This window comes from Ursus americanus, chromosome 28 (assembly GCF_024610735.1).
Source record: "Ursus americanus isolate L20-20 chromosome 28, mUrsAme1.1.p, whole genome shotgun sequence".
Taxonomy (NCBI): Eukaryota; Metazoa; Chordata; class Mammalia; order Carnivora; family Ursidae; genus Ursus; species Ursus americanus.
The window spans coordinates 26700187-26710563 of record NC_142154.1 but is presented as its reverse complement, the minus strand read 5'-3'; the positions used below and the strand labels follow the sequence as shown (position 1 = coordinate 26710563).

General features: G+C 42.7%; 1 protein-coding gene across 1 annotated transcript in view; it reads right to left on the bottom strand.

Annotated features, from left to right (window-relative positions):
* Positions 1–10377, bottom strand: part of TMEM266 (transmembrane protein 266) — a 120576-nt gene extending 110199 nt beyond the window's left edge. The window contains exon 1 of the mRNA XM_045795111.2: positions 10297–10377. The gene's annotated coding sequence lies outside the window, so the exon portion shown is untranslated. The remainder of the gene's footprint in view (positions 1–10296) is intronic.

Here is a 10377-nt window from a genome sequence, read left to right as displayed (position 1 = left end):
TAGGCAAAATAGATGAAGGGGGAAGAAAACCATTATACCTAGTATAGCATTTAACTACATAAAAATCTGGAAATAAACCGTATGTGTCACTAGCTATGAACCCGAAACACCCCACTGAGTGTCATCAATTTTAATGGACTCATTTCCAAAGGAACTGGACAGGAGGTCTTTAAATATAGGAGCGCTCAGATTTTCAAGTGCAGACTGTGGATGCTACCTGACACAGGCCAATCATGCTATGGATGAACAAGCTGTTGTAAAAACTCCGAACATCTCTACACTGTGTCATTTGATAATGTGGTGTCTTTTGACACAGACCAAGCTACAGAGCTGCCTACAGTGTATAATTAAGGGTTTCGGATGTACTCCTGCCAAATGCCATTCATCTATGCTTGACTCTTCCAACAACTATAACTGAAGTATAATTTGTAAAGTGAGATCACTGTGTGAATTATTTTGTCCTGCTGTTTTAAGGCACTGCACAGTTCAGAGTAATTATTCTGGAATCCCTAAACCACAAAGCCTAATCCCATTATTTGATAGGAAAGGATGCCAGGACTCAGAAGGGTGAAGTGACTTGTCCAGAGTTACACTTCTACTGCATGGAATAGTGTATGGGCTAGACTCTAGAAATTCTTATGCCTTAATCTGATGCTCCAGTCTCAATGTAGTTACAACTAGAAACGACTTTATAGTTTTTGTCCATAGACTGCAGAGCTTTCTGGTTACACTTTCAAGAACTACCTCATTTCAGCAATTAAGACTAAGTTTCAGGTGTTTAAAAAAAAAAAAAAAGAACAATTTTCGAAGGCAGATAGATTCCTGATAATCGGGCAAAATCTGAGTTGAGTGTGATACTTACATCTGTAAAATATTCTGTTTAGACACTTAAATTGTCTTTTTTGTCCCATCTACCCAATCCTCACAGCCATCCTGAGATAAACGGAGCAGATATAAGGACCCTGATACTTACAGAAGAGGTGAGCCACAGGTTCTAGAGATAATGAACAGGAGCCCATATGACCTGAGGTGGTACAGAAAGGGGAATGTACAATGGACTAGTCAGGAAAACTAGGTTCTATGTTCTAGTTCTGCCACTAACTAGTAACTTGACCTTGGACAAGTCATTTGCTTCTCTGGGTCCAGTTTCTTCGTCTATACAATGAGGATGCAGAATGTGTTAGCTGGGGCTATGAAAACAAATACATATACTAAATGGCTTAAACAACAGAATTTTTTTTCTCACAGTTCCGGAGGCTAGCAATCCACGGTGAGGTACCAGCATGGTGAGATTCTGGTCATGGGTTGTAGATGGCCACCTTCTTACTGTGTCCTCAAAGGGTGAAGAGAATGAAAGAGAAATCTTTCTTTCTCTTCTTCTTCCTCGTTTTAAAAAATTTGCTATTTTTTTAGTAATCTCTGCACCCAACATGGGGCTTGAACTCATGACCCTGAGATTGAGTTGCATGCTCTTCTGACTGAGCCAGCCAGGCACCCCTCGCTTTCCCTTGTTAGAAGGCCATTGTACTATTAGATTAGGATTCCCTCCTTATGACCTCATTTAACCTTAAGTACCTTCTGAAAACCCTATCTCCAGTCATGTTGGGGGTTAGGGATTCAACATATGCATTTTAGGAGGGACACAATTCAGTCCATCATGGTTTCTGGAGTTCCTTAGCACAAGTCTGGAACACAGAAGATGTTCACAGTTGTCTGTGGAATGAGTAATTCTACCTTGCCTCCCAGATTCAAGAAACTGCGCAAGGCCTATTTCTAGACCATTGATCAGTGATCACCTTGAAGGTCTGTATGCTTTCCCTTTTCAAAGGCGATTACAAGCCAAAGGTGATCTTTGGCCAAAGCAGGTCTCTCACAAGGTTGGAGCCTTAATGCTTTTTTCAGAAAGTGGTACATTTAACTGTTACTTTCGGCCTTTGGGTATGACGTGCAATCTGTGCTACTGCACTTAGAACGTACAGCTAAATTTTCTAACAACCACGAAGATTACTGAGCAACTGGGGCCCTTCACCAAAGCACAAAGTACCTAGTCATTCCTACTTCACCCCTGAAGCACCTGAACGTGCTGTCTTAGAGCAGCTTTGGGGTCAGAAGCAGCCTCTGGTAGGGAGAGCCAGCTTACCTCAGGTCAAATATAATTCCCTCCAATGGTAATCAACTCAGAGTTCTCCAGTCATTATTTTTTGGTTTAATAGACTTATTGTCAAAAGCAGAAAAGTATTTTGGGCACTTAAATACAATTCCAACAAAAATATTCCAAGGATGATTGGAGTATTGCACTGGAGTTGTTGTATTCACACGCGAGAACTTTAGGAGTAGATGGTCTGAATTTCTGTAACTACTGTATTGGTTTATTTCTCCATATTCATAATACAATCCATAACTGCTTATACAGAGGATCCCCCAATTGTAATGGTTCAACCTACCTATGATCTTTTGATTTCATGACAGTGCAAAAGCAGTATGCATTCAGTAGAAAGCATACTTCAGATTTTGAATTTGGACCTTTTCCCAGGCTAGTGATGTGCAGGATGATATTTCTTGCTGCGGGGCAGCAGCAGCGAGTGGCAGCTCCCAGTCAGCCACAAGACCGCCAGGGTAAATAACCAACACGTTACAACCATTTGGTACCCCTACAACCCTTACTTTGTTCACCTAGAGTATTCAGCAAATTACATGAGATATTCAACACTTCATTATAAAATAGGCTTTGCATTAGATGATCTAACCCAACTGTAGGCTAATGTAAGTGTTTTAAGCATGTTTAAGGTGCACTATGGTAAGCTATGATGTCTGGTGGTAGGCTACATTAAATGCATTTTCCACTTAACATTTTCAACTTACAATGGCGTTACGTACCAAAGATCTGTAGATGCTAAATTTTCTGTGTTAGTAATTTCAAACCCAAATTTATCTTTCCTATTATAATTTTCATCTTCATTTGATCCAAACTGTCCAAATTCTGATATTCTCTGAACTGGGAATATACTGAGTTTTCTGGATTGATCCTATAGAGCAGTGGTTCTCAAATGGGGATGATTTCGTGTACCCTAGAGGACATTCAGCAATGTTTGGAGACATTTTTGATTATCACAGCTGGGGTGGAGGGTGGTTGTGCAATTGGCACTCATTTTGCTTGGGAGGGATGGCATCAGGACAGAAAAAAGTCCCAAACACTGTATAAAGTCCTAACAGCTTCCCAGGTTGGGAGAATTTCAAACTCCTTTTAAAAAGAATTAAGTTACTCCCTGTGCTCCCATTATTTTAGTGATTTCTATATATCCTTCCTCATTCCAAAACTGTTCTGAGGTGGTTAACTCTCCCTGTTGTGTTGACTCAATTTTCCCATATAAAGCTTACACAGGCTTTAGGACTGATCAATACAAGTTTCAGTTTAGGAGGAAAAACGATTCTGGAAGGACCAAGAAAAACTATCATGTTTTGGCAGTTAGAAGATAGGAGTTAAATTCCTAGTATGTATATAGCACTAAATGCTGAGAAGGATATTTTTTGAAAGTATAAATCACAGCTGGTGTCCGTAAGTAATTTATAATTTGTCTGAGAGAGATAGGCTCAGTGCCCAAGGGAGGATGGCTTCCATTACACACAGCCTGTGCTCAGGGCCTTGAGGCGGGCACAGCCCTCAGTGCTCTTCCTCCTCTGGCCAGGGAAGGAGGGGCAGAGCAGGAAGGGGTGAAGGTGGTCCTCAAGTGGGGACTGCATGGATAAGGGCTTGGAAGTGGGCGCACACTAGAAAAGGCTGGGGGCAGTAAGTAAGCTAGTTAAGAGCTAAAGTTATGGTTTTATTCTGCAGATACAAGGGAGCCTCTGAAGGTATCCAAACAGCAAGTTAAAATGATTAAAGATGGCATTTACTAAGCACTTACTCTTTACTAGGCACATTCATTTAATTTCTTCCTGACAGCCCTGTGGCCTAGGTACTCTTCTTCCCATTTTACGGATGAAGAAACTGAGGCTCAGGGGGGTTAAATAACTCACTCAAGTCACACAGTTAGCAAGTATTAGAGCCAGGGTTCAAACCCATAGAGCCCACAGAACCAACAGTCTTAACCACTTCTCCAGGCTGCCTCTCGATAGGAAAGGAATAATGAGAGAGGAAAAGACCAGACACGTTTGGGAGGGTGCTGCCAACAGAGCATTTCAAGTAGAAGTCGATAGGGTCAGATGTTGCTGAGCCATCAGGAACGAAATCTGAGAAACAGCCATCGGATCTGTGATTAGGCAATCATGGGTGACCTTTAAGAGTTCCATTTCATTAGAGGGATAGGGACAGGGGTTCCTTGTAGGGTATCATGGGAGAAGTGACAGCAGAGAGAGCCCCAGGAAAGAAACTGACAATGAAAGGACAGGGAGAGATGGGAGAGAAATTCCCAACCTTTTCTTTTGAAACAGTGGAACACTTTCTTTATTTGAGGGACTAAGATATATTCACCCTGTTCTTTTGTTTTGAAGGGCAAGACTAACAAATTTCAGTAGGCTTGGTTAAAGGAGAATTAGCAAGTGTCACAGAAATTGTTTATTAAAAACACTGCATCAAATTGAGGTACAACACAAAGATTTAACTGTTTGAAGGGAAATTGTTATAGAGAAAGGTTACTTGACCTCTTGACCTTATATATACACTGCCTGGCCCGGCCTGATGGCAGTTTGGTAACTAAGGTAGGAGATCATGAGAGATTCACAGATCAAAGAACTTACCTCAGACCTGTTTTGAGCCAAGAGAGAGCAGCCGAAAGCAATGTGTGTATTACGGTTTTAGACGGAAATCCAGAGAACAGCTGCCTGATTCCAACCCCGACTTCCAAACACCTGGGCTGCAAAGGGCAGACTACTTATTAAAATTCTTTGTTTTAATGAGCTGTGGGAACCTGAGTTATCAGCCCCTGTTCTAGCTACTGGGTACTTTTTATGACAAATCAAAAGCAGTTTTAGGGAGGCTACATTTTTTTTGAAGGGGAATTCTCTCCTGGCGGGTAATTCAGACTACGTAGGGCAGTAATTAAAGCTGGGAGGGGGAGGAGAGGAGGAGGAGAGGTGGAAGAGAGGAGGAGGGGGAGGAGGGGAGGAGGGCTCCCCATGGCTGAGGAGCATTTTCACTGACCTTATCCCATAACCGTGAACTCCCTCCAGTATCCCAGTATACTCAATTCTAAAGTGTTCTAAGTCTGAATTATTCCCCCCAACCCCCCCATTTTGCTTGGGCCCAAGAACTACTGCAAACAAAAGATGTATGACCAGAGTCGGGACAGCTTGGGCTGAAAGAATCTGTCTGTGATGCTGTTGGTACATGCTTCCTGTCGAAACTCAGACACTCGAGCTAAGTGGGCAATGAACTCTCACACTCTGGCTTAAACAGGAAAGATACCAACAGGTATTTAATCTTTAAAAAATGCAACAGTTTGATGCTGGTGGTGCAGTGATTAGTCTACCTGTGTGAATGTCCATGGATTCTTTTTCCTTTCTAGTAACTTAGGCCACTAGGAAAGTTGGTGGAATCTGGTGCCTTCTTTGGAAGTCTTCAAAAAACATGTATGCCAAATAGAGGGGAACCCGAACAGGTCTCCTCTTCATCCCTGGCCATCTCCCCATGTACTTTTTGCTGCCTTGTCACACACCCTGGCCCTCAGGTGACTTTCTTTCCATTTCCCTTTGTCTACCTGGGAGGTTTCTCTCCCTGACAACCATTTAGGACAAGATCCCTCCTGATTTTTCTCTACTTCCCTTGCTATTCCCCCAAACACACACATAGAGTCTTTGCATTTTAGAGTTTCACTGCTCACTCCCGGGAAGTGTAAGTGCTAACAAAAACAAGGAGAGTAGGAGGCTGGAAGGATTCAAGGATGCCACAGTGACTTGTCAGTTCTTTTCCACAACATCAGGGCTGGGAGTGAACAAAATAGACAAAATCCCTGTGCTCTGGAGCATTCATTACCTGGGGGAGACGGACAATAAACAAAACAACCAATTTATATGGTAAACTAGGAGAGGGACTACTGAATGAAACCAAAGCAGGGAGGAGGGCTAAGAATGATTTTGGGAGAGGGCTTAGTTTTAAAGGAGTAGTCAGACTTTGAGCCAAGCCAAAAGGTGAGGGAGCAAACAAAGCAGGTATCTGTGGGAAGGGCATTCCGGGAGAGAGAACCACTAGTGTTAAGGCTCTGAGGCAGGGGGAGCAGCAAGGAGCTCAGTGTGGATGGTCAGAGGCAGAGCGCTCTTCATTCTGCAATCAGAAGGAAAAAGCCCAAGTCCGAGCCATTGATCAGGGCTTGAATCTCAGCTTGGCTCCTTAAATCTCGTGGACCTTGGACTCTGCCTCTCCTCATCTATACACAGTTAACCACAAAGGATAATTGCAAAGGGTTAAAAGAGATACAGAATGTAAAAATACCTATCACAGGACATGGATTGTGCCCAGTTCCTACCCACCACACATTAGTCCCTTGCCTCTTCCCCCAGTTACAGGGCTCCTCTCATCTAGCTCCCACAGTGGCTGAATAAAACGTATCTAGAAGTATGCCATTCATGGGCCACTAAGAGTGCAAGATACATTACCCTGTGGAAGGAAAAAAAAAAAAAACCCTGCAAACCATATTCATCTATGGGTAGTATTGCTGGCAAACAGGAACATTTCAGAATCCACATTTAAAAATCTAGAATTCACACCAAACTATTTACTGACTATTGCTGAGGGGTAAGATCACTAAAGATTCTAGCCATTGACCTTTTACCTTCTACATTTATGTAATGCTTAAGCATTTTACAATGAGTACACACTATATTTACAAGGAGAAATCACAGCATAGGCTAGTGTTGATTCGGGAGAAGTGATTCCCTGACCCTCTCCTAGATCATACTGAGTAGCCACTATTCCACCTCGCTTACCCAAGCAATGCCTGCCTCGTGGGACCTAACTTTAGGAACCCTCACACCTTCTATGTGGGGAAATTGGGTGCAGATAAGGCCAAAGGGAGCTACAGGGTTCACCGATGAAGGTCCTAGGGGCGTGTGCCTGGCCAGCAACTGTGAACTCTGGTACAGTTTGGAAAGGGGATGGATTAACTCATGGATTGTGAACCATTTTCTTAATAAAATTAAAACTCTTGCAATGGCTGCCACTAAGGAGAGAGAGAGACTGATGAAAATAAAGTATCTTAAAGTAGGCTGACTGTGAACTTCTTTTATGATTCAAGATTGTTGACACTGAAAAAAAAATCTCATTTTAAAAAACACCAAGCGAAGAATACTAAAACAAAAAACACATTTCACAGCTAAGAAGATTACAAGGTCAGTCAAAGAGAGACAAATAAGCCAGTTTCCATGTCTTACTCAACGATGCGTTAAAATGTACACTACAACAGTCACTGCAATGCATGCTACCTATAGGTTGGAAAAATTTTAGTTGTTTTCCTCACCTCCAAAAAAACCCAGAAAGACACTTGGTGAGGTGGAAAAAATAATACTTAAGCATCCATAGTTGACCATATGGTTTTTCCCAGTTTAGGCATATGATTCAAGAAAAAAAAATGTAGTCCAGAAACATTTTTACATTCTTCAGATTGACCACTGCACCTAAAAGGATGCTCAGCTCTGATTAAATAAAATCCTGCTTGAATGGAATCGAGTAGACGTCTACTTCTTGTATGCTTTTTAATTATGAGATTTCTGACTAAAGAAAATAGTGATGCTCTACATAGGAAAACCCATTTCCTCTCCAGAAATCACCCAACACCCCCCTTAACTTTCTGCTGTTTCCCCAGTAACATCAGGACTCATCGTGAGTTTATCTGATCATAGACTGGAAATCCTCAGGGCAGAAGACTCCATCTCAGCATTTCCATAAACACCAGGAAATATGCTCTTCTAAAACCCAGTGTTTTCCATGAGGCAAAATGGTTATCCAAATTGCTTTACTGTCAACACAACAAAGTATAATGACAAAAGTAAGATCATTTCTAAAACCAGTTGTATTGCCCAAGGAAGAAAATAGAGCTAACAGAATTTATAAGAGAGTCTTATATTCCTACCTAATATTGGCCATCGATTTATAATTAAAAGCTGTAATTTCCAGGGGATATAATTTTCAAATAATCCCTTATATTTACATATACCTTTCTCACTACCATCTTAAATATGTGACCTGAATATAAAAGTTTGTAGCCCCATTGAGTGGATTTTCCATTGATGCAACTATAGCAATTTCTAAGTCTATGAGAACTACTGGAATGTGCAGCAAAATCCAGTATTTGCATTATAATAACGCGCTTGCAAAAAAAGATTAAGTATACATCCATAGCTGAATGCACAGATTCTAAGATCTTCAAGTGAATAATTGCTACTATCGTAGAGAGACTGGATTATGGTCCATGACTGGTCTGGATTCCTTCAGCCCATTAAGGCACTCACATACGAGTGTGATAGACAATGTTGTTCTTATGACTGGCACTGAGACCAGAAGCCAGTATGCAGGGTGGCAAGAAGACTGGAGTGGGATGCGATAATGAAAAACATGAGTGATTCATTCTATCTGATGCACATACAATTTATAGATTTAAATCTGAAGGGAAACAACTTTTTTGAACTTAACTGCTTATTTGAGAGAGTTAAAGGAAAGCATGTCTAGGATACCATTTTTTATAGGCTCGGTGCCACCTCAAAAAATTCCACACAGACCCATTCTGAAACAACCGTTTCTCTTAAAGGAAATCCACAAAGATTGACGCGGAATCTATGAAGTGGAAAATCAGATCCAAGCATGTATGCTCTTGCATAAACTTGATCTTAATTAAAATACAGATGCAGTAGCAGCACCAGGGTTAAAGGTCCTTCCCAATGCCCCTCCACCCCAGCAATCAGAGGCACTTGAGTTTGCATCTTTATTCTGATTCTTGACTGTGTGACCTTGGGCAAGTTAGCTAACCTTTCTTAGTCTTACCTTCTTCATCTTCAACATGGAGATAACAAGTTTGTTGTGAAGATTAAATGAGATCATGCACAAACACCCTTTAGCTCCGTACTTGGCACATATGAGTATTTAAGAATGTGTCCTCTTGATTAGATGTGGCACACTGACTATAGATTACAAGCAATTAGTTCTGCTGCCATATCCCAATGTCTTGTGATACCCATATTCACTTTATGCTTCCAGTTTGTTCTATTCTTTTTACCACAGAATGGGGGGAGGGGCAGAGAAAGGTAATCAGTTACATATATCCCACTTTTTGGACTGCCGCTTGAAGCAAGGGGAAAAGCTAGGAAATTGGTAACCTAGACACTGAAAAGAAATTCAGTCTTTAGGATATGATGTTATAAGTGTATGGGATATATACAAATCATGTAATTTATAACATACGGAGCATCAAATCATAGATTAAATTTTAAAAGAACAAATGACAAGCAATATTAAAGAAGACAGGAAGAACCAGTATGGGCCTATCGCTAAGTATTAGTGACTGAACCAGGAATTGGTGGGCTAGATTATGGAAGATTTCATGGGGCCTGACTTCCAACAGGTGGCATGCTTTAGTCATCTTCAGATGCAAAACCTTAATGAGTTTGAGTATGCAAGTCTCGAGGATCCTGTTCAAGGCCTCCTCTCGGCAATCACGGGAAACAATTTTCTGGCCTTAAGCCTCCTTGGCAAGTTAGCAAGCAGGGAGAACTATGTGCACCTGTGTCCCCTGAAGGGGGTTCTGGCCTGACGGTGAAAGCCCACCATCCTTTCCTGACAGCACATCCTGCCGCTGTAGCGCCTCCAGACAAATGGGGGAAGCCCACTAGGAAGTGGTCACGACCAACCAAGCCACAAATGCTCAGGGTGTGGGATTTCCACCTCAGTACCACGCCTGAAAACCGAAAATAGGCGCCACTCAACCCATACTGCAATGGGATTCCCCCCAGCAGCAATCCACCCCCCAACCCCGGCTTGCATGTTTTATTAATAAATGCAAGATGGCACACGGAGGCAAAGAATGGGAGGTAAAGCTTCTGCAGCTGGACCCGAACCAGAGCAGTTTGCAAAAATAAATAAGAAGCATGTGACAAGAAGCAGATCCCCACGCTGGAGCTGAAACCCTGGATTGCCCCACGCACCCTCGTCTTGCTCCCCTGGCGAGGGGCGATGAAGGTCAGTGGTAAGATCCCAGCCCTCCCGGACACGAACCCTGCAAACCTTGACCCGCCCCCACCCCCGCCCTGGCCACAGGACCCGGGCATCAAGGCGGGGAAGCCCTGGCCACGGCCGGCTTCGAGGACACATACCTGCTGCCTGGGCTCGGGATCCTCTCGGCTCTGCAGCGGCGCCGGCCGCAGCTCGCGCTACCGGGGCTCCCCTGTCCGCCC